At 36.8% G+C, this 25425-nt stretch overlaps 1 protein-coding gene across 1 annotated transcript in view; it reads right to left on the reverse strand.

The window, feature by feature from the left end:
- Positions 1-25425, reverse strand: part of LOC309395427 (follistatin-related protein 5-like) — a 152817-nt gene that overhangs the window by 41444 nt on the left and 85948 nt on the right. The window lies entirely within an intron of this gene.

Below are 25425 nucleotides of genomic sequence, written 5' to 3' on the forward strand. Positions count from 1 at the left end.
CAGATGCATCATACGCTGGGCATGCCCACTCCAGTTTAGCGAAGGGGGGGAAAGTCGCAATATGTCATGTGATGACAATGTGACTCCACGAGTTTGACACCCCTGTTATAAAGGGTGGAATGCTGTTGTTTTGTTTTAACCATTAATCATTCTAACTGGGAATTATTTTATTTTATTTATTTATTTCTTTGCACTTCTAGACCGCCCCCTCTCCCAAAAGGGACTCGGGGCTAAATTATATATTTAATGGGTGTCAGTAGCCTTCTTATGTTTTAGCAATTATCTTATCAGAAATTCAGAAAAGCTTGTTATGTTCATTTAATCAATTCTATCATGAAACAACCTAAATCTTTCTTTTTCTGAAGTCTCTGGATAATTTGAAATGCTATTTCATAAATGTAAAAAAGGTAACCAAGTGCAGATATTAATAAAATGTTTTTGCTCCATTGCTCCTCAAATAATACCGCAAATATTATTGTTTCACTGTTAAATATATTATACTATTAACAGAAAGCAAATATTGACTTTTTCTGGTAAGAACTTGATCAAATTGCTAAAATGTCTGATAGGAAACTATGATCTTCTTCTGGGAACAAGTACTAACCTGAATGCCTTGTGTGAATAGCATGTAGCCAGCTTGCATTTATGCTTTTTCTAACCTTTTAAGAATTGCCACAGTTGAAAGAATGAAGGAAACATCGGGAAAAGGGCAGGCTCTGCCAGTGCAAGAAAAATCTTGAAAGAAAGTAAACAGACTTCATGTCTCATAATGTCTCTCCAGAGGTGCATAGCTAGGGAGAATGGCAGGCTGCAACTGACTAGTAGCAATGGCAAACCTGTACATGAAAATATTCTTCTTTCAGAATAAGCAATAATTCAAAGGTCAGCATACTGTGCACCTGCTGATCAAAGCAGGCAGAAAATATAATGGCTCATGCAAACACATTTAACATTTAGAAAATCCTAACTAGCTTTTTATGAAGAAGTTTTGTTCTCTTTTTCACAGTATGTTTCACAGTACTAAAGTAGAACAGTTAGCATGACAGTACTGTTCCAAAGCTGTCTGAAGGCACATCCAGAGAAGTGTGCATCAGTTTAGAAATGCAGTTATTGTATATCATCAAAGTATGTTTTATCCAATGTTCACAAACAAAATAACACTCAAAAAATGAAGATAGTTTCCATCATATATTGCCTTTAAAGAACAATTGGTTAGAAAAATCCTTATTTTTTTTAAAAAAAGCTACCTAACATATATATATATATATATATGTATGTATGTATGTATGTATGTATGTATGTATGTATGTATGTATGTATATATATATATATATATATATATATATATATATATATATATATATATATATATATATATATATATATATATATACCTAACACACACACACACACACGTACGTATGAATGCATGCATGCATGCATACATACATACATACATATATATGCTGGTTTTGTTGTATTTGGGTCTTTTCCCATGTAAGATTGAGATCTCAATCTTACACGGGAAAAGACCCAAATACAACAAAACCAGCATACCTACACCCGTGAAAATCTACGAAAACGGTTTTGTTGTATTCGGGTCTTTTCCCGTGTAAGGTTGAGATTGTCTTTGCAACGTTTCGGCAGGATCACACCTGCCATCTTCAAGCTGTGGGCTTAAAATGGGAACGGAGCTGCCGTCTTTCTGTAAGTCTTGGTGGGAGGGGATGGGGTGGTGGCTTTGTTTCAGTAAGTGGAATGATTGGTTGTGTGGTTGTATCATGATTGGTAGATTGGTGCTGATTGGTGCAGGTTGTGTGTGCATTGTTGTTTTGTATTTTAACGGCTTGGGTGGTGGGTGGTGTTCGTTTGTTGGCTAGGGCTGGTTTCCAGATGTTTGGTAGGCGGGAGGTATCATCACGTTTGTTCATGCTGTGGGGGTGTTTCTCTATTTCGATGGCTTCCATGATTATTCTCTTGTGGAGGTGTTCTGTTTTGGAGATTAACCTGGCTCCTTCAAAGTTGATTTCGTGTCCTGTAGCTTTAAGGTGCTGGAAAAGGGAAGAAGTTTTTTCTTTTTTTCTTACTGCATTTTTGGGTTCTGTGATGCGTGCATTTATTCTCCTGTTTGTTTGCCCTATGTATATTGCTGGGCAGATTTTGCATGGTATTTCGTAGACTCCTTGGTTTTCTAGCTGGATTTTGTCTTTGGGGTTTCTTAAGATGTTGGCTATTTTTTGGTCAGTGGTGAAGGCTGTCCTGATATTGTGCTTGTGGAGAATTTTGCTGATTTTATCTGTGGTGCCTTTGATGTAAGGGAGGAGGGCGATGCCATTTTCCTGTTCTGTATCTTGGTTTTTTGGGGGAGTCTCCTTTTGGATTAGGTTGGTGATTGTTTTTCTTTGGAATCCATTGGAGATTAATACATTTGTGAGTTTGTGTAATTCAGTTTTCAGGTGGTCTTTGTCGGCTAGGCGTTTGGTTCTGGAGATGAGGGTCTTGGCTACAGAGTTGATCTGTGCAGGGTGGTGATGGGATTGTGCATTTAAGTAGCGGTTGGTGTGTGTTTTTTTCTGGTAGATGGTGTGTCCTAGGGAGCCATTGGGTTTTTTGTAGATTAGGACATCCAGAAAGGGAAGTTGGTTGTTTGCTTCTATTTCCATGGTGAATTGTATTTTGGGGTGTAGGTTGTTGAGATGTGTGAGGAAGTTGTCCAGTTTTTCTTTTCCATGTGGCCAAATCACGAAAGTGTCATCAACATATCTAAGCCAGAGTTTGGGTTTGTGTTCAGATTTGTCTAAGGCATTGGTTTCAAAATGTTCCATGTATAAGTTTGCAATGACAGGAGAGAGGGGTGATCCCATGGGTGCTCCTTCTATCTGTTTGTATCTTTGTCCATTATGGATGAAATATGTGTTGGTTAGGCAGTGGTTGGTCAGGTCTAGGATGTGTTTAGGGGGGTTGTGTTTCTTCTGGATGGCTGTCAAGGCTTCTTTTATGGGCACCTGGGTGAAGAGGGATATGACGTCGAAACTCACAAGTAGGTCACTGGGTTGTAAGTTTTGTTTCTTTATTGTTTCTATGAAGTGGAGTGAGTTTTGTACGTTTGAGGTGATGGATTCTGCGTAGGGTTGGAGTTGTTTGGCGAGGAATTTGGCAAGGTTCTGTAGAGGTGAGCCTATGGAGCTGACTATGGGTCTGAGTGGTGTTCCTTCTTTGTGTATCTTGGGGAGTCCATAGAGTTTGGGGCATCTGGAAGATTTCTCTCTGGGGATGATTCTTTGCTGGATCTCTTCACTGATGGCAGAGGCTTTTATTTTGGATTTGGTGGTTTTTTCCAGGTAGGTGGTGGGGTCTGTGTTTATAGGTTTGTAAGCAGGGTCTTGGAGTAGGTTGGATAGTTTGGCTTGGTAGTCAGATGTGTTCATCACCACTGTGGCGTTTCCTTTGTCTGCTGGGAGAATGATTATGTTGTTGTCTTTCTTCAGGTTGGAGAGTGCTTTTTCTTCTTGTTGCTGTAAGTTGCTTCTGGGTGGAATGCTGGAGCAAAGGACGTTGCTGACTGCAAGTCTGATTTTATTGGCTTCATCTGCGTTGATTTTGATGAGTGTAGCTTCAACTCCGCATATGATGTCTTCAGTGGGGATGTGTTTAGGGGCAACTGCAAAGTTGAATCCTCTGGAAAGGACATTGGTTTCAGCTGTGGTGAGGGTTCTGTCTGATATGTTGTGTACTGTTTGTTTCATGAGTTGCTGAGGAGGGGGGTTAGGCTTCTGTCAACAAACTCTACAGACTAGAAAAATAATAATAATAATAATAATAATAATAATAATAATAATAATAATAATAATAATAAATATTTATTTCTTAGCCGCACCCTCTTCCGAAGGACTCGGGGCGGCGTACAACAAAACATAGGAAATAAATATATCGACATACATATAACAAAACATATACCAAGACATATATACGACATATACAAGGAGGAGGTGAACTGATAGATAAAAACAAATAAAAACACAATGTTTAAAACCCCTAAATAAATTGAATGCAATTAAAATACCCCAAATAAAAAACCCGTCAGGAGCGATATAGTTGGATCAAAGTTGAGCCAGGCCAGCAACTTGAAAAAGGTGGGTCTTGAGCTTTACACGAAAGGAGCGGAGGTCAGAGGTATTCCTAATATCCGGGGGGAGGTCATTCCACAGGGCTGGGCCCGCCACAGAGAAGGCTCTACTCCTAGGCACCGCCCCTCAACACTGTCTGGTGGACGGCACCTGGAGGAGGCCCTCTCTGTGCGAGCGGATTGGTCGCAGGGATGTATGGGGCAGAATACGATCCCGCAAGTAACTAGGTCCTAAGCCATGACAGAAGCCTAACCCCCCTCCTCAGCAACTTCCTCACACATCTCAACAACCTACACCCCAAAATACAATTCACCATGGAAATAGAAGCAAACAACCAACTTCCCTTTCTGGATGTCCTAATCTACAAAAAACCCAATGGCTCCCTAGGACACACCATCTACCAGAAAAAAACACACACCAACCGCTACTTAAATGCACAATCCCATCACCACCCTGCACAGATCAACTCTGTAGCCAAGACCCTCATCTCCAGAACCAAACGCCTAGCCGACAAAGACCACCTGAAAACTGAATTACACAAACTCACAAATGTATTAATCTCCAATGGATTCCAAAGAAAAACAATCACCAACCTAATCCAAAAGGAGACTCCCCCAAAAAACCAAGATACAGAACAGGAAAATGGCATCGCCCTCCTCCCTTACATCAAAGGCACCACAGATAAAATCAGCAAAATTCTCCACAAGCACAATATCAGGACAGCCTTCACCACTGACCAAAAAATAGCCAACATCTTAAGAAACCCCAAAGACAAAATCCAGCTAGAAAACCAAGGAGTCTACGAAATACCATGCAAAATCTGCCCAGCAATATACATAGGGCAAACAAACAGGAGAATAAATGCACGCATCACAGAACCCAAAAATGCAGTAAGAAAAAAAGAAAAAACTTCTTCCCTTTTCCAGCACCTTAAAGCTACAGGACACGAAATCAACTTTGAAGGAGCCAGGTTAATCTCCAAAACAGAACACCTCCACAAGAGAATAATCATGGAAGCCATCGAAATAGAGAAACACCCCCACAGCATGAACAAACGTGATGATACCTCCCGCCTACCAAACATCTGGAAACCAGCCCTAGCCAATAAACGAACACCACCCACCACCCAAGCCGTTAAAATACAAAACAACAATGCACACACAACCTGCACCAATCAGCACCAATCTACCAATCATGATACAACCACACAACCAATCATTCCACTTACTGAAACAAAGCCACCACCCCATCCCCTCCCACCAAGACTTACAGAAAGACGGCAGCTCCGTTCCCATTTTAAGCCCACAGCTTGAAGATGGCAGGTGTGATCCTGCCGAAACGCTGCAAAGACAATCTCAACCTTACACGGGAAAAGACCCGAATACAACAAAACCAGCATATATATATATATCTCATCAGCTAGCCATACTGGGATTAGATCGTGGGCTGTATTACATATTAGGCAGATGTATTAGCCACTAAGCCACAGGCTCTCCTCCTTATCAGCTGAGCCAGAGAAATAGGTATGTATTTATGTTACAACTCCTGGTATGCCCAAATATGGGAGGGAGCTCACTACTCCCCCTTTATATATATGTAAATGTGCACCAAGGATCAAATTCCCTGGATTTTAAATAGTTATCTGACAACTACAAGAACATCATCCATTAAAGTGTTTGTATAAGTTGTGATCAGTATTAGAAGGCTCAGCATCTGTAGGCCACATCAAACAGCATAATATAATGAACAATTAAAGAACTTATTCAAAGTTTCCTATGATTGATATATCCCTATATAAATAATTTTGTCTTGAACGTTTGGTATAAGGGGAATGCATCATCTCAGTTCTGGAAGTGTTAACTGGCTGACAGTTAATTTGTCAAGGTTATGGAAAGTTACCATCAGGATAGCATAGGATAGGATAGGATTGGATAGGATTTATTTGGCCAAGTGTGATTAGAAACACAAGGAATTTGTCTGTGGTGCAGAAGCTCTCAGTGTACATGCAAAGGAACACAGTAATAATACTCATAATAATGATACTAATAAGAGGTAGTAGAAAAGATGAGAAGTATAATAGCAATACTACTAAAGACGTATAACATGGATGAATATACTTAGACATAAGGCTAATCAGCAAAGTGATGACATGGCAGAAAAAAAACTACCCCTGTGTCCAGTTGTTTAGGCATGTAATGCCCTACAGTGGTGTCCCAAAGGGAGGAGTTGAAACAGTTGATGCCCAAGATGTGAGGGGTCTGCAGATATTCTGACCTACACAATATAGGCAGCTTGATTGCAATTGCTTTTTTTGTTTTTGTTTTTGTAACTATGTTGGAGTCTGTACCTCTCCTGTTTAGTTGCTCAACTAAATCAGACCGTTATAGAAGTGCATATGGCAGATTCAATAATTCTTCTGTAGAACTGTATCAACAGCTACAAGGGCCATCTAAACTTCCTAAATTGATGCAGGAAGAACATTCTTTGTTGGGCCCTTTTGATGATGATTCTAAAGTTGTCCATTTCAAATCCTGAGACATTATAAAACTCAAAAACTTGAAGGACTCTGCTGTTGATACTGTACTGTTGAATTTAGTTGTTCAAACTCCAATTTATATGCAGACTCCTCACTCTCTCAAATAGACCAATGACTGTTGTAATATCTGCAAACTTCAGTACTTTAACAGAAGGAGCCTTAGAGATGCAGTCTTGGGAACAAAGAAAGGAAATGAAGAGAATGCACGGAGAATCCCAAAGCGTGCTTATGCTAATTTTGATATGATTTTCCTTGGCTTCACCTGTTGCTTCCTATCTATCAAAAAGCACGTAATCCACCTACAAGTATAGACAGGCACAGTTAGCTGAATCAGCTTAGAGTGAAGAATTTCCAGACATATTTGTAAAGATTAAGTAGATAATATACAACTGAAACAGCATATTCAGAATTAATTTGTTCATTTTGCTCTTTTATCATAGAAGACCCACAATATATGAAGATAACGAAATGATATTTTAATAGTTTTCCTTTTTTGATATACCTTTAAATTCTATGGTTGAGTATCAATTCTGCCAATATTATTTACATTTGCATAGTTACGGATAGCTCTTTTATTTTGAGGTATTTGGTGACTTAATTATAAGCTATAGCAAGAATTATTTATTGTTTGGAAAAAGAGAAAGTCAACAAACTGCCAATTAGTTCATATTGCAAATTGCATAAACACAACTCAAGGGATCAAAATTATGATAGCAACATATTATTTTTATGGGTTTTCCCAATTTGTAGCCCAATTTAGTGGGCAATTATCCTTGCTGGTATGAACACAGATTCTAATTTAATAGGATAAAATCAGTGTATGCATTAATTAGAACGCATTTAACATATGTCATACAAAGACATCCTTACTGTTTTTTATAGCTACGAGCTTATATTTATATCTATGACACTTCATTTCTGTACTACCATAGTACCACATATGGGAGTTAATCAAAATATAAACACTATCAACTAAATAAATAACCTATTATATTGTTTATCCATATTTTTTATTGCTATGAAACTATTATTTCAAAGAATAAAGTTTTTTTGGGGGATAAGTGCCTCTAATATCAGGTACAATATGATGAATATGGAAACAATTAATAAATTTCCAGCCTTAGGACTGTTGCAAATAATTCTATATGATTTGGTTAACTCCATACATGAGAAAAAACTAAAATGTAGTTCTAACACCAGTTAAGATGTTGAGTTTTTTAAAAATATACCAGAGATCAAGTAGAAGACTAAATGTGTTATCTATCTAAGTTTGAAACATTTATAGTTAACATCTGTGGCCCATAAGCTCTATGTTTTCACATACTATGGGTTTTCGTCCAGCACTTGAGATTGTGTTCCTATAAAGGGAGACAATTAGTTTTCTGGTTTAGTTTTGTTTTGTTTTCCAAATAGATTAGAAAACTACATTGGAGACTTTTGGGAAGGCAGAATGGGCTAAAATCCTGCCACTAAAATTTGATCATTTTTCCCTTGAATTTTAGGAATAACATTTTAGATAATTAGCTCTTTTCACATACACACAAATGTAAATAGAACATATGTCTATCTCATATGAATTCTTAAACTTTTATTTCTCTACGCATTTAATTAACAAAATAGTTTCTTCATTTTATGTATGAAATACTTAACCACAGAAAGGCTGATTATTTTCACAGCTTCCTATCAAAAATAGTCACAGCATTCTCATTATACCTTAAATAACCTAAGCTACCTTAAATGACCTACGATTATAACTGACATTCATTTGCTCTCACTTTGTCATGTAGTGACACTGTAAGTAAACGTTCGACTAAGATACGTATGTATATAATTACATTGCTATAAAAATAATAAGCTTTTCATCTGCAAAACCTCTGTATAGGATTATTACTGTCTTTTTTAATATTAGTAATAAGGTTATTCACATTTTTTTGCAAATTTATTTTTAAAATAATTGAAATGTATTATGTAAAAGCTTCATGGTTATATCATTAAATGATATTAAAGTTGCAGAGATTTCAGGAAATAAAATATTTTTATATTATTAAGAAATTTTAATGTGTTTAGTTCCACTTCAGGTTTTCAGCCAATGAATTACCGCCACTACCCAGGATAAGAATCGTATGTTCTTTATGAAAAAAGCAAGACAAATTTGATGTCAGTCCTTTCTAAAAGGGCCTTAACACTACTGATTAAAATTGCTAGTCAGGAACAAATACATCCAGCCCTTGTAAAGTCTCCCTAGAAACATCAGCTTTAAGCAGAATGAAAACAGACAGTTAGGTCCAACCTTTATGTTAATGTGCCATGAAGCTTTATTAATCTGACCTTTGAAAAGAAGTGAGAAATAGAATCATGCCCTATTATAATTGTTAGCAGCAGCATTTTAGCAGCCTTTAATTTGTACTTGGGTTTAGTATTTCATTCAGTTATGATGTAAGCGTTAATAGGATTTGACACTTTTCTTAGTGTTCCAATGTATTAGTGGCAAACATACTTTGAGGTAAACAAAACCTTGCTTGGCTGGAAAATGAAATGCATCACCTAAACCTATGGAAAGAATAAGTATATTGATTATTTCAAGAGGTATCTATATTATATGCCCTCCTACAATTCTGGCAGCAACAGAGAGAGCGGTGATTGTGCATTTCAAGATAATTTCAACAGTTCTGCAATTATATAGTTCTTTTCTGCATGTAAATTATGTCTGTCTGTCTGTCTGTCTCTCTGTCTCTCTGTGTGTGTGTGTATCATAAACAAAATGTTATACAGGAAATCCACAAATTACTATGCAGATACTTCAGTTCTCACTATCACCAAGAACAGATCACCTAAACCATCGTGAACGAGGCTCAGTGCCATAACAGAATTTGTTCTGATCCACTTCAAAGAAATGTTCCTATGATGGAATTAACCCAGGCATTCAGGACACTGAAAGAACCATCCAACAAGATCAGTAGAGCCAGATTGATTTCAAAGGAGGAATTTTAAAGGATAGACTACACATTTTTAAAAATGTGAAGAAGAAAAAAATCCAGAACAAAAAGACTCTGTTGGTTGTCACCCAGGGATCACAATTCAAGCCATTAAAACACATTATTAATAAGGTACAGTCTATCCTAGACAACGACACTGTGCTCTCTCATATATTAGGCAGCAATGCCATACCTGGGTACAATTACCCAATCTTAAGAAGAGTCCCACAATCAACAAGAAACAAGACAACAATGCTAACATGGGAACCAGCTCACTTTCTGTCATTCAGGATACTGCTTATAAGCGCTGTAGGCTTACAGCTCAAAGCATTATTAGAGACCCAACACACCCACTTCATGGTCTGGTTCTGTTGCTCCCCTTTGGAAGGAGGTTTCGAAGTATTTCTAGCAGGACTAACCAGATTATATAATAGCTTTGTTCCCTATGCCATCCATCTTGTAAACTCGCAAGATTTGTTTTTCTTGCCATGTACATGTAAACATCCAGATTAGACTGTGTTGTTTCTGTGTTGTGTCATATAATATATGTAGGTATATGCATAATGTTGTATTATTTATTTATTTATTCTGTCATGTTTATGTAGTACATATTGGAGGTAATGATCCTTTCAGAGCTGTATGCAACAAAATTTCATTTTAATGTATGCTGATTAGTGTACTTTCCAAGTGACAATAAAGTTATTCTAAATTCTAAACTCTGCAACATTCCTATTATGTACTCTGTCCATACATATATAGCACCATCACACCAACACATATATACCCAAGATTAGAGGTGCCTTCAAATGTGCATGCTCTATTGTGATAGACTATCACTTTTCAGCAATGCTTTTCTGGATTTCCTGTAGAGCAAATGGAACAAGACTTAATGCACCCAAATTATATCAAAGCATTTCAACTTATCAAGAAACTCTGTTACATATCTTCAACAGGAAAGTTGTTGAAAAACTGGTGGGCATTATTTGCAGAGCATCCTAGTTAAAGCAAAGCATTGCAATCCCTGTCAGTTATGATTCAGGAATCAGCATGTAATGGAACAAATATTTATTAATTTGGTATATAAGTGTATCAGGACTTCATGAACAATTATAACATGGATCTATTAGACCACTCCCTGGCATTTTACACATTTGAAATTACATTTTCCTTCCTTTCTTCCTTCCCTTGCATGTATTGTAGTAACAATTATGCTTAAAAAGAAAAAAAAACCAGATATGGTATTCCTAGATGAAAACCATCCTGAAAAATGGGACACTAAATGACAGAAAGTAACAAGAACTTATCTCAACCAAAAGGGGAGGAATGAGGAAACGAAAAGAAAATAAGAAAATACTGTAATGGTTTCAAGATAATAATGAATCAATTTCTTTTTCCTGCGAAACCTTTCTCTTCTTTTCCTCATGAAAGTTAGCAATTTTACTGTATTAAATTGATAAGGAAATATTTTGTTATTCTCAGGTGACTATGATTTTCAGGGTAGAGAAAACCATCCATGCTTTTTTTTATTTGCAGGAAAGAAAGGATCCATAAAATTCTGAGTCGTAGTGCAGCAGGAGAAGGGAAATACCTGCTTCCAAAATTTACTTTCTTTTCAAAAACAAAGAGAATAATTTGATTCTTCATGTTCTGAAATGGATACTGAATGCCTTCTATCTGACACCATCCTTTGATTTCAGAGATAGATGATTATTCAGCTGAAGCTGGAAGGCACTAAGAGATAATCAATTCCCCCAAAGTTGATCATACCAATTCTGAAAGGTGAATTCTTCTTCTCTATGTTAGTTTCGCTTCTAAAAGATGTGGTTTATCTTTAATAAGTGCAAGCAAGATAAATCACTGAATAATATCCAATCAGTCTTTCAAGCACAAGCAGTAACATCTATGCAGGCATTTTTACTGGGGATATTAGATTGGTTGGATCTGGAGAACAACAGAAAGATTTAGAGTTGGTCTTACAATAAAGGACTGTATTATCTGATAGAAAAATATACCACATGATCCATTCAGCAGTGTTTTAAACCTTCAGGCAAGCTATTGACTCAATTTCAAAGGAAGACCTATGGCAGAAGCTTATGACCTCGATAGATTACAATCTGCTTTCTCTCATCTATAAATTACATGTCAATAGTGGTTAAGAATAAGATGCAACATAACAGAACATCTGTCAAATGTGATAGCAATTAAGAGCAGGGTAGAGTAAGGATGAATCTTTATTTCACTACTATTTATTTTACATACATTCTCTAATATTCTGCAAATCAAGTGGAAAATTCTAGCCTTAAGGTATGAATAAACACAATTCTATTTTATGGGATAATAAAGTTTTTTTCAATCATAGACTCCCCCAGGTAGTTTAATGAGGGGAAAGAGAGTCTTCATTGTCTTTTGTAATAACCATGATCTGAAAATACTTTTAACTAAAATTATTAATGTTACAAAAAGATAAACAAGATAATCTGGCATATTGGTGAATCACAGCATAATTGATGTTAAGCTGATTCAGGTAATATGTCTTAAGTGTGGTGCTGTAATTTAATTAGCCAGAGATTATATAGGGGAGACAGATCTTCAATTGTAGATTAAGGTTGCATATTACTGCAATTAACCAGGCCTTACTAACAAATGAATAATTCTTCTTCTTCTGATATCAAGAGCATAGAGTGAGCTTCTATCTTATTGATACTCTCCTAACTGTTGGTTTTAGTCAGTGGTGGGTTTCAGTGGTGGACCCGGCGGCATCCTCATGGACACGCGTATGTGTCTTAGTGCCTCCGTTATGCTCTGCGACACTCCAGCAGCTCTGCAGGCGCTGTATGTGCCATGCATGTGCATGGAAGCGCAGAAGCCTTCAAACACAGGTAAGGACCTTGGGCAGGCAGGTGGGCCCTCTGGAGTACCGGAATGGAACGGAACGTGGTGCTCCGGGCTGGCTCCTGTACATCCCTACCAGGGCGTACCGCCTGCAACTCACCCCTAGCTTTAGGTCATAACAAAGCAAGGCAGAACTGAGGAAATATTCTGGATATGAAAACTCAAATTGAACATAATTGAAACCACAGTGAACTTGTAAGCCTTACTAGATAGACCAAACCATGAAACCAATTTTGAAGGAAAGCTGAACTGCTTTTATTAAGGCTGACTAGAACAACAGAATCTTACAGGTCTCATTTTGCTGTATATCATCCTTCTTACAGTTCAGTGAACTAGGGAGGATTCTGCTTGAGTTGCTTCTTGCTGTTATCTATTATGAACTTTTTCTGGCTTGTTTTAGTCCCTTTTTCTTAGCTGCTTCATAGCTCCACCAAGGTTATCTTCCTTAGCTTTTGCAGAATTTGAGCTGTAAATCAGTTAAACCTATTACAGTATTTAAATTAAAATGTCAGCTGAATTGACATTTGATCCTTAGTAATCCTATATATACATTCTTATATATTATCTTTTATCTGATCAGTTATTTAAAAATCTAGCCAAAGATTCTGCAAAATCTTGTATGACTCACAGAGTCCTTGGTGGAGATTGTTTGTTGCTTGCAGACATTTTATTAACTTAATAGATAAGATCATAGTACTAGCGAACATAGAGATTGTTCCCTATTTATTTACAGTAGCTAACTGCTAACTTTACAAGGAATAGTTAGCAGTACAGCTCTGCTAACTATTCCTTGTCCTACTCACTGTTCCTTGATAGTTCCTTGATTAGGAAATTGTTTTCTTTCTGCTTGTCTGATGTTAATCCCTGATTACCTAGGTGTCCGTTGTTAGATTGCAGAAACAACCAAAAAACTATTACAACCACACAGCATCACTGTAACACACCAAGCAACTAAAACAGTTTAAGAAAACCAAAAGACCCAATAGTCCAAGAAGGAAAAAAAAACAAAAGTCATCTGCAACATACAGAAGAAAACAACACCTTCACCAATGCTGGGAAGGTAAGCCACTTCATGAAGTAATTAAGCCACTAGTTGGGTAATGAAATATCTGCAAGCCAACCATCAAGCTCAGAGAGCACCAAGAACTTCACAGTTCAACTCTGAGCTACAAATATTCTCTTCTATTGAAACTTGTATGGTTTGTCTACAATGAACAGTCAATTAATTTTCATCTTGATTATCGTATCTGGCAGTTTTAATAGCTTCTACAACAACTGCTGCAATAGTCTGTATAGTGGTTATATAGCAGTCTATAGTTATTAATGCTATTAATAGTAAGCTATGAATATCAAATGGTTGTGTTTTTACATTCTCTTTCTCTGTCTTTTGACTATACAAACTGTTGTATTTTCTATGTTGTATTTCATCTATGATGAGTAACTATAATAAAGCATGTTAAGTGTCAATGTGTTGAGTGTTGAGTATTGATTTCAAGCAGTTTGAAACAGCAATAACTGCATAACTTCTAAATACTATGTATGGTCAACGATAAGTTCTACTTTTGCCCCAGTATCATCATCATCATCACTCCCCTCTCTCTACTCCTCCTTCTCATTTGAATGATCAACGATAACACATTCTATTACTTTAGCTATAATGTAAAAGACAGTATGGAAGACAATAAATCAACCAATTGTTCTGCTGAAACTGAAAATCAAGTTCTGAAACAATAGTTGATATTGATAGTAGGTTGATAATTTTCCACCAGTCTTTCTTTTCTGACACTGTAATTGTCCTCTAGAGGTTTTAAATTTCCATACTGCTGGTATTAAGTCTTGTAAATTTCCCAAAGAGTTTCTTCTTGTGTGAACAGAAAATCAGAATAGCTGTAAGATTTAGAAAATAATGCTACTAATAACAGCAGTCAACATGCATGTGTGAATATCAAGTGGTCTTAAGCAATCCATATTTATTCTTATGACATTATTTATTTGATAGATCAACGGAATGCTTTGTATACTGTATATATTACACCCCAAGTCCAGTAAAATACCTGGCAACATATCTTCCAATATTCCTATGTATCAAATGGCCTATTTGTAAAAAGAGTAATAAAAGACATGACAATTATTTAATACAAGGGTGTTAAACTCACGGCATCACATAGTTGTTATATGATATATCGCAACTTCCCCCCCCTTTTGATAAACTGGAGGTGGGCATGGCTAACACATGACGCAGCCAGCCCCCAGGCTGCAAGTTTGACACCCCTGATTTAATAGATATCAAAAATGTGCCATTTGGAACGAACCTATTAAACTGAGAAGGAACAAGGGTTGAAATTAAAATAAAGGATTTTAAACTAAGTCTCTTCATGAAATTTGTAAGATGGGTAGTCATATAAAATCTTTAAAATCTCCTTTTTAAGGAAGTCACATACCTCTTGATAATATTACAATTAAATGGCAGTTTCTCCTGCCATATGATTGTACTTATTATTTATTAAACTCCATTTTCTTAAAATTCAAGACAGATGTTTGACCATGCTTGGCTTTAGTTTCACCTAAAAATCTGGCATTTAAAAGTCATTTACCAAATTATTTCTACTACTTCATCAACTCACTCTTCCATACCTCTTTGTATCAAAACAAGTGTGGTGAATTCTCTCGTGATCATCTCCACTGGCATAAGAAAGAAGCTCAAAGTAAACAAGGTCAAACATTTCCTGGAAGGACTACATTTGTGCTTGTTTCTCAATAAATGTCAGGCAATTAACATTGCCTGATTAGAACCTTACAACAAAATGTCAGACAGAACACAATTATGGTGACATCAAGTGCTAAAGGCACAGAATAGTTATGATTTAAATCATTAGTCAAAAACCTAGTGAAATCACACTTTATAGCAAAAATGCTTGATACAACCTAAAGATGTCTTTCTCAGTATACAAATTTAAATATTTCATGTTTAGAAGATATATACCATATAATTTGAATTTGTCAGGTTTTTTTCTCCCTTGAAAAAAGATGACCTCAGCACCAAGGTCATATACACCTGAGCCAATCCTATTCAATTAGCTGTTTGAATGTTTGAGAAGTATTTTCTGCATGATATTGAGAAAAAAACTATGACCAGGATTTAAAATAAAGTTTCCACGATGCAACCTGCCAGCGCTGCAAGAGAAAGGAACTCCTATTGCCTTTTACTCCAGGACCTTGTCTGCTGCAGAGTGGAACTACAGCCAGCTGGACCGTGAGACTTTGGCTACAGTGGCCGGAGTAAAGAGGTTCCATGAGTATCTATATGGCTGTGACTTTGAACGGATTACGGACCACAAGACATTGTTGGGCTTACTGGTTCGGAACTGACCTACCCCAGTGTCATTATCACCTCGAATGACCAGATGGACCATCTTCCTAGCTGCCTACTCCTACCGTCTCATCCACCGATCAGGTTCCACTTTGGGGCATGCTGACACTCTAAGTCGCTGCCCGCTGCCTGAACTTCTCGTTGACCCTACCCTTGAGACAACAGTCCTCCTCATTGACTGCCTTGAGACTGGGCCTGTTTCGTCCAGTGACGTTGCCCGTCACTCTGCAAAGGAGTCCACCATCAAACAAATTTTGAACTGGGTGTGGAGGGGGTGGCCCAAGGGGCCTGTTGGGGCTGATTTCAAAATGTATTTTGCCAAACGCGATGGGTTATCGGTTGCAAATGTCTGTTTACGTGGGAGGACCGGGTAGTTGTTCCACCCAAACTGCACATTGCAATATTAGAAGCTTTATACGTAGGGCATCCTGGAATTGTCAGGATGAAGTCTTTGGCTAGGAGTTACGTGTGGTGGACTAACATGGACAGGGAAATTGAAGAATGGGTGGCTACCTGCACACTGTGCCAGGACTCCAGACCAGCTCCCCCAGAGGCGCCCGCTAAGGAGTGGGAGCGACCTCAAGCACCATGGTCTAGGGTGCACATTGACTTTGCTGGCCCAGTTCATGGCCAGACATTTCTCGTAGTTATGGACGCCTACTTGAAATGGTTAGAGGTAGTCCCGATGACCTCCGCTATGACAGAAGTGGTCATCAAGGTGCTACGGAGACTTTTATGCATGCATGGCCTGCCTGACGTCTTGGTCTCTGACAACGGGTCCCAATTCACAGCCATGCAATTTGAGACCTTCCTAGCAGCTCAGGGAATCAGGCATACCCTGGTTGCGCCATTCCATCCAACCTCCAATGATCAGGTGGAGAGAATGGTGAGATCTGCAAAAGAGGACCTCTCTAGGATGGGCCCGGGAGATTGGCAAACACGGGTTGACCACTATTTGCTAATTCAGTAGATCACACCCAGTGCCACTACAGGGAGAAGCTTCTCCAAGCTTCTCATGGGTCGCTGGCTAAGATCCCACTTAGACCGGCTACACCCAAACTATTCTGCCTCATTGCCCCCAGACTCCACAAGCAAGATTCGGACATTTAGTGTAGGGGATTCAGTATATGCCCACAGCTACATCAAGGGAACTCTGTGGATTCCTGCCACAGTGATAGGCATCTCTTACTTCTTAGAGCTCGAGGATGGTAGGAATTGGAGAAGGCACATTGACCAATTCCATGACCGCCTCTCCAATTCCACTCTTAGACAACCAGAGGTAACTCCTGTACAAGTTAGCCAAAGCTCTACCCAAACAGAGCAAACTCCTTCCACGGCAAGCTCAAGCCCGAGGGTACCAGGGAACTTATCTGGTTATGTTGCAGGCTTGCAGCGAGCTCCGAGCAAACTGGCTCCAAAAGTTCCAGCCATGGCCTGTGAATGGTTCCAGCAGCTTTTACCAAGCGGAGCAAACAGGTCCGCCGACCTGTCCAATGAAACCCCTCCTACTGAACTACGCAGGTCTGGCAGAGCTACCCAAAAGCCCGCCTACCTGCGTGACTACGTAACAAGTAGGATTATTCCATCCAAGAGGGGAGGGGTGTTAGATACTTGTTCTAACTACAGTGGTTTCCACCAAGGTCCTCTGTTCCGACAGGAACAGAGGTTTAATCCTATTGGTCGAAGGGTCTGACAGCTCCCTATGAAAGGCTGCTTTCAGACTCAACTTTCGCTAGATTGTTCTCACTTGTTGTACTTAATAAAGAGCTGTTGTTACCATTAAGCCTGTGTGTGCCTATCCATTACCCAATCTACATTTTAGAATACATGTTTTGACATTTTGAATAATAACCTTAAGATACTTAAATAATGCTATTGCATTGACTCCTAAGTTTTTTTAAAAAGCTAAGTATTAACATAAACATCAGTTTCTCTTCATTCATCTTTCCTTCTAAAAAGTCTATGTTGATACCTTTAATGTTTTATGTTTTCCTTTTAAAGCATTAATATCTCCCATCTCCTATTTATTGATAGGTTAATATTTCATTGCACCAGAAAGAACCAACATTAGAAATGTATTCATTTACATAATAGCATAATAACGATATTTGCATGCTAAAGCAAAGGAGATAACGATATTTGCATGCTAAAGCAAAGGAGATATATTTTCTTTAAAAGATCAAATCGTCAAAATTCTCAAATGATTCCTCAAGCAGTTCTAAAGAAAAGAAAAATACAACTACACAATAAAAGGAAAGGACATGAGGTGATTAATTATCTGCTGTGTTTCCTAATTAGCCTAAGCATGTTATTCTAGTTGACCTATATCAGGAAACATCATTGAAAGGGCATTACCTTTTCAAACAAAGATACCTACCTGTAAAGTAAAATTTAAGACTACTGTTGGAATTGAAATTAAACTAAACATAGGTCATTTAAAGGAGTTTTTAAAGCCACTCAGAGCTCCTTCACTTTGATCAATGCTTATATAGACTCTAAAAATTCTCCATAAACCAGGGCTTATTTCTACAAATTTCCCCTACTTAATAATAATAAGAACCAAAGTTTGGATGTACAGTATAAAATATTGTGATTAAGCAGATTATCAGTTATGTATTGATTATATATTGTTTATGACATAATTTCAGTGATATTAGAGAAATCGCTATATTGGACTTTTTAATATTTGAGTCTCAAAGAAATATTTATTTGGTCCAAAGTATGAGAAATATCTTGAGTTGCACCTACAATCTATAACAATTTTAAGAGACATATAAATGTAAAGATAAACTTTTGACTCAATGTTAAGACTATTAAAAGGATTGATAAGAAGTAAATTGTTTGGAGCAGAGGCTTCACCTATTCCGAGGCTTTTCTGGATGAATAGGCAAAAAATTAACTATGCTTCTTTTTATGTATTTTTAAATCTAATTTATTATCTTGGATAATTACTGTCTTATTGAATATTCATTCAATTCGTGTGTGCTTTTTATATGAAGATTGCTTCAAAATTGAAAGTATTATCTTTAGTTACTCTCAAAGCCTTGTCTCATGCATATTTTTCTATAGTATATTATTCTCCAGTGGTGTATATGATTTTATTTTTTTACTTTTGTCATTTCTTCCTATTATGAATTGTTTCTCCTGTGACTATTTAAACTTCAATGGAACATTTTTTCACTCACTTTTCTTTCTTTCTTTCTTTTTTAAAAATGACATCTTATTATGTTTATTTCTTCTGAAATTAATTTATTCTTGCTTGTGGGCAAATAGAATAGGAGAACAGGGAGGAGGAAGGACAGATTGATACACCTGCCTCAATTTTCCAGCAAGAAAACAGAGTTATATAATTTATTTCCTTTTGATACTTTCCCCTCTTTTTTTTACACGTCATATGTTGGGTTTAGCCAGGGAAAAGATCTCATAGGATTCTGTAGATCAGGGCTCTCCAACCTTGGCAACTTTAAGCCGGAAGACTTCAACTCCCAGAATTCCCCAGCTGGCATGCCAAGGTTGGAGACCTCTGTTGTAGTTGGTTGCAATGAGGACTATGAAGCCACTACACAGAAAATAGTGGTGTAGTAAGAATACCAAGGATTTTTTGCAATATGTTTTGAAATATCTAAATCTGTATCCCTTCCGGCTCAGTCATTCCCCTACAGGATGATCTGGTATCAGATCAGTTTAAATGCATTAAAAGAAAAAAAAGTAAACTGTGAAGGTATAGTATTGATTTCCAGATATCAGACAAAATCTGTTTAATGTCTTGTCACAATTTTGGAGCAAATTAAAAGAAATATTGAGTATTATGTATTCAGATTAAATGGGTAAAAAGGCATGCATTATTTCTCTTGCAGGAACAATATACTCTATCTAGCTCTGCAAGGAATCGACTAAAATGAGGCAATTTCAAAATATTTCCTTAAAAAATAAAAATGAAATTAGAGTAGGAGGTAGCAACACTTAAACAAAATTTGAAAGTATAATTAAAACATGGCAGACAAGTACCAAATATATAACTTTAATTTATATATAATATTAAAAATCTATAAAATTATACTCTGTACTAGAGACAAGTAATTCTAATATCTTAACAGAAAATGGAAGGTATATTTAGAATTTGGGAATTTAAAATGAACCAAACTGTGACTGAAACTTCCTTGTAAGGAAGTTATATTACCATATTACCAACAATATTACCATATTGTTGCAAATCAAAGAATTATTTCTGAAAATTATTGCTAGCATAATATTGTAGTTTGGCAACCACACATTGTTAATAAGTTGATGTAAGATTCATTCAATTTTGTAAATCAAAAGCAAAACAAATAATGAGAAAAATTATAAAAATGTAAAATACTTTTGTTATAAAAATATATAAGCCAATATTTTGAGGTGGTATATGTAAAGAATATGTATACTATGTAATTAATGTTTTTTTTAAAAAAAATAGGTGCAATTGTCTTAGTTTCTTATGCAATTTTTTTGTAATGATTGACACTGACGAACAGCTTCTGCATACTTAAAATTACCACCAATATTTTAGGATTAAGAGTCCATTCAGATCCATTTCATTATGTATTTAAAAGCAGAAGTTATTCTTCCCATTCCTACTACTACTAATCAACTTTTGTCATCTCTTTTAAGAAGAGAGCTGGCTCTTTATCTTAGCTCTAGACAGATACTTCATATGGTTTTCAATCACATGAATGACAGGTATATAGCAGGTAATTCCCAGGTGGCATCTTCCTTATTCCTGGTAGATACAGATCAGTGAAAGGGACAGATGTTCATTAATGAAATTTGAAAATGAAAGCAATAGATTCATAATAACGTAGAACTGCATTTTTAAATAGTTCAGCAAGTCACATTGTATTTTGATTGATCAATTTAAGTATACAACGAAAGGAATTTCACAATTAAGATGCTCATCTATCTATCTATATAAAAAAGGATGTATGTATGTATGTTCCAGCATAACTCTGGAGCACCTCGAGCAATTTCAACCAAACTTGGTACACAGAGGACTTACCCTCTGGAAACAAATACTGGAGGGGGAGGGGGGTAAGACACCCCTGGTGTGTGTGTGTGTTTGTGTGTGTGTGTGTGTGTGTTCTAGCATAACTCTAGAACACCTGCCCCATTAAGGAGAGCGAATGCGGCATCCTAGAGTGGCAATTGTTTGTGATGTCAATTCCTTTGCAGTTCCTCTGGAAAGCCAGCCATGACGTTCACTCTCCAGTGGACCAATGAGGAAGCACCTGATGGATTTGGGACAAAGTGCCAGGATCATAAACAGGGTGGGAAAGAGGAGTGCATGGGAGGGGGGGAAGGGGTGGGGGGAGGGAGAGGGCAGGGATGATGGGCATGGGAGTAGGGGGAAGAAAGGCCTGTCTCAAAGGCTCCCTGTCAGACAAACGCTTCAAGTCTATAAATACCTGAGCAACACCTGGTTATCAGCTAATAGTATAATGAAAAAGGAATCAATAGTCAACTGTTCTACCTTGCTTTGCCTGTGGATGGCAGAGAATACATAAATCAACACTTGTAGGTCCTAAAATTGGGTTTGGAAGCATAGTCTTCATAAGACTGTATTTTACTCTGAATGCACATGCCCTTGTGCATAGCCTATCAATATCAAAGCTTGGGTGAAATGTGGATTCATATCCACATACAAACACACATTATTACTTCATAAAGTATTAACACTCTTCCTTCATGGACAGGGAAATCTTCCTTCCTTGGACAGTCTTTGTTCCAAACATGTCTATCAAACCATCCAGATTATTTAATTTACAAAGAGTAGACGAAGAAAAATAGGCATTGATAAGAGAAAAGGACACAAACATGTTTAGAATAAGTGACTCCTTGTGAACAGTACACTAACATATCTATGTAAGGTTTGTCCTTTTGGTAAAGGAATTATAAAACCTTTGCAAACTGATTGACACAATATATTTTCAAAGCCTAAGAAATCCTAATATTTAGACAGTTTTAGATATCTAATCAGATGCATGCTGTTGTATATGAATTTTGAGTTTATGTTGGGAATAAATTGTTTACAATTTTTAAAGAAAAAAACAGAAAAATAAATATATAGCTAGAATTTTGTTTCTGAATAATAACCTCATTGGGAGTTGCTCATGAGTTCTGTATATTCCCCAAACTGGCATATGTCTAAAGTTTTAGCAGCTGACTGGGAAAAAAGACAAGGAAAGCAAATAGGTCCCCAACATATCATTCATTATGAACTATTCTCTTCCAGAACAAATAATAAATTGCAATAATAATTTGCAAATAATAAATTACTATGTACAATAAAATAATATGGTATAAAAACCCATTTATTGCATAAGCCATATAAAAAAGAGAAATTGCTTGTAGGTATAGACAGGGATTTAAGATGTTATTTCTTTTTTTAATGTCTGTATATGATAAATCCAAATATTGTACGTTTGAGATTTCTATAAACTTTATTGATACCAGGCCTCTATCCAATTCTGCCTGTTAATGTTAGAGTCAAAAATATTTTATTTTTTTGTGTGGAATATTCACCACAATTCAGATGTTTTTCATATATGTGTGTGTGTGTGCGCGCACACATGTGCGTGTGCAGGTTTTGGTGTATTCGGGTCTTTTCCCATGTAAGATTGAGAGTATCTTGGTGACGTTTCGATGAGGTCCCACTCGTCATCCTCAGGCTGGTGTCTTCGTGCCCGTGCAAGCAAAGTGTGATCGGAGCTGCCGTCCCTCAAAAATACTGGTAGGTGGTGTGGAGTGCTGATTTTGTTGCTGTAAGCAGATTGGTTGGTTGTGTTGTAACATCTTGATTAGTTGATGGAGTTGATGTTTGCAGATTAGTCAGCTGTTTCATAACATCCTATGTGGCTGAGGTACTGGCTGTGTGCCTATTGTTCTTTTGTGTTGTAACGACCTGGGTAATGGGCTGTGTGATGACCTCCTGAGTTCTATTGTAGTGATATCCTGAGTCCTGTGCTGCAATCTCCTGGGGGTTGGCTGCAGCAGTTGGTGATGCCGCTGTGGTTTAGCTTCTGGATGGTGGTTGCATTTGGTCTATGGGATGGGTTTGGATTTGAGTCTGGTGAGGGTGATTGGTGGTTGCATCCAGTGTTGTTCTGGGTCCGATGTTGGTTTTTGTAGCTGGGACTCATTTGTTGACTAGGGCTAGTTTCTAGATGTCTGGTAGGTGGGAGGTATGATCGCATTTATTCATGTTGTGGGGGTGTTCCTCTATTTCGATGGCTTCCATAATTATTCTCTTGTTAAAGTGTTCAGTTTTGGAGATTAATTTGGTTCTTTCAAAATCAATTTCATGTCCTGTAGCTTTAAGGTGCTGGAAAAGGGAGGAACACACAGACACACACACACACACATACATATACATATATACATACATACATACACACACATGTATGTATGTATGTATGTATGTTACAACCCCTGGTATGCCCAAATATGGGAGGGAGCTCACTACTATCTATGTCGCCAAGATACTCTCAATCTTACACAGGAAAAGACCCGAATACACCAAAACCTGCCTACCTGTTATTAATTACATCGGCCTAATATGCAATACAGCCCTGGTTCGATTCCCAGTAAGCTGATGAAAGCTAAATAGCTTGAAATAGATCTATACTAGTCTCCCTTTATTTATTTATCAGCACAAATACAACACAAATATAAAAAGGCAACATTAAAAATAAAAATATGGTTTTCTGCCTGGATGGTCCTCTGTAATGAGCTGAAGGACAGAAAGGGGGAGTAGTGAGCTCCCTCCCATATTTGGGCATAACAGGGGTTGTAACACAAATACATACCTATTTCCCTGGCCTAGCTGATAAGGAAGAGAGCCTGTGGCTTAGTGGCAATTACATCGGCCTAATATACAATACAGCCCTGGTTCGATTCCCAGTAAGGGTATGGCTAGCTTATGAGAGCTAAATAGCTTGAAATAGATCTATACTAGTCTCCCTTTATTTATTTATCAGCACAAATACAACACACACACACACGTATGTATGTATGTATGTATGTATGTATGTATGTATGTATGTTTTTGGAGATTTTCACGGATACAGGTATGCAGGTTATATATATTGTAGTCATAACCTGTTTTTTATGCAAATCTTTGCATAAAAATTCCTTGTAGATATCAGTTTCCTGTAAGCATATGTGTGGCATGAGTTTCCCACTCAATGACTTATAAACTTTACATTTCTATAAAGATGAAAACATTGGATTTTGCTACACAAATTTTTTTGCTACCTAACACAAGGTGAGTGTATTAATTTAAAAAGTAATTATTTAATTTTTAAAGGGGCTTTACTTGACATACTGAAATGAAGAAAATCCACTTGGTCTTCAACAATCATATCATCTATCCTATTTAGTTTTTCACAAATAGTTCAGCAGAAAATTATTATTAATTGGGGAGGGCTTCTCAAATACATTAGTTGGCTTCACATTAATTGGGTGGGATTTCTCTCTAATTGCTAATGTATACCACATGTGTTCAAGAGCTCTTATGAGGTGCAATGAAATGTACAATCAATGTACAACACAAATACAAATGTACAATACAATGTACAATCAAACTGCCATTATTATAGGGAAGGATGAAATTTCTTGGTAAATCCTAAGAATGTAATTATTAAACGTATACAGAAATGAACAAGAACAAAAAAAATGAAATATACTAATCTGAAATATCATGTATTCATCCATCTATATTTTTGCTAGATTCCTGAGGTTGGTTTTCTTCTTGCAATTGTTTTATTGCTGATATGGAAATGGAGGTTTGTTACCTGTTTATACAAGTGACTTAGTCTACTAGCTTGATTCAAAATGTGAATAATTTCACCTGGAAACTACACATTTTAGAAATTAGGCCTAGAAATGCAAGATGATTCATAGAAGCTGATACTTTGACAAATTACCATCAATAAACATGTAAAAATAAATTTCATTTATAAATCATTCAAAAGGTACAGAATTCAAATAAAGGGCAAACAGCCACAATAATGTCATCCCTTATTACACACTCACAAAACCAAACCTAAATAAAGAGATATAAATCAAATAAGCAACAATACCCTGCTGGTAGGAATAAGCTACTATTTATAAACAGCCAACAAGTGTTGATGGTTTTTTTACACTGACAGTAAAATCTCTGCAAGAAAAAGTGCAGACAACTCCATAATACAGTTCTAAACAGCATATTTAGTATCTTTCATTATTGCAATACACCATCTTCTGTTTTGGGCAGCAGAATATTTTATCTACCTTAAAGGTACTATAGTCAGGTTGCAAAAATCCAGATGACCACTAGAAGAGAGCAAAGATGTAGAAAAGTCTACTATGAGTGCCTACAGCTAATAAGTAAGCATAGTATACTAATTCGAATTAATCAGATGGATATAATGAGAAATCAATACAAACATCTTATATACTTGATTTTATGGAACTCTTATTTCACCATATCATTTTAAAACAAGTATTGCTAAA

The sequence above is a fragment of the Natrix helvetica genome (assembly GCF_964273705.1).
Source record: "Natrix helvetica genome assembly, chromosome: 7".
Taxonomy (NCBI): domain Eukaryota; kingdom Metazoa; phylum Chordata; class Lepidosauria; order Squamata; family Natricidae; genus Natrix; species Natrix helvetica.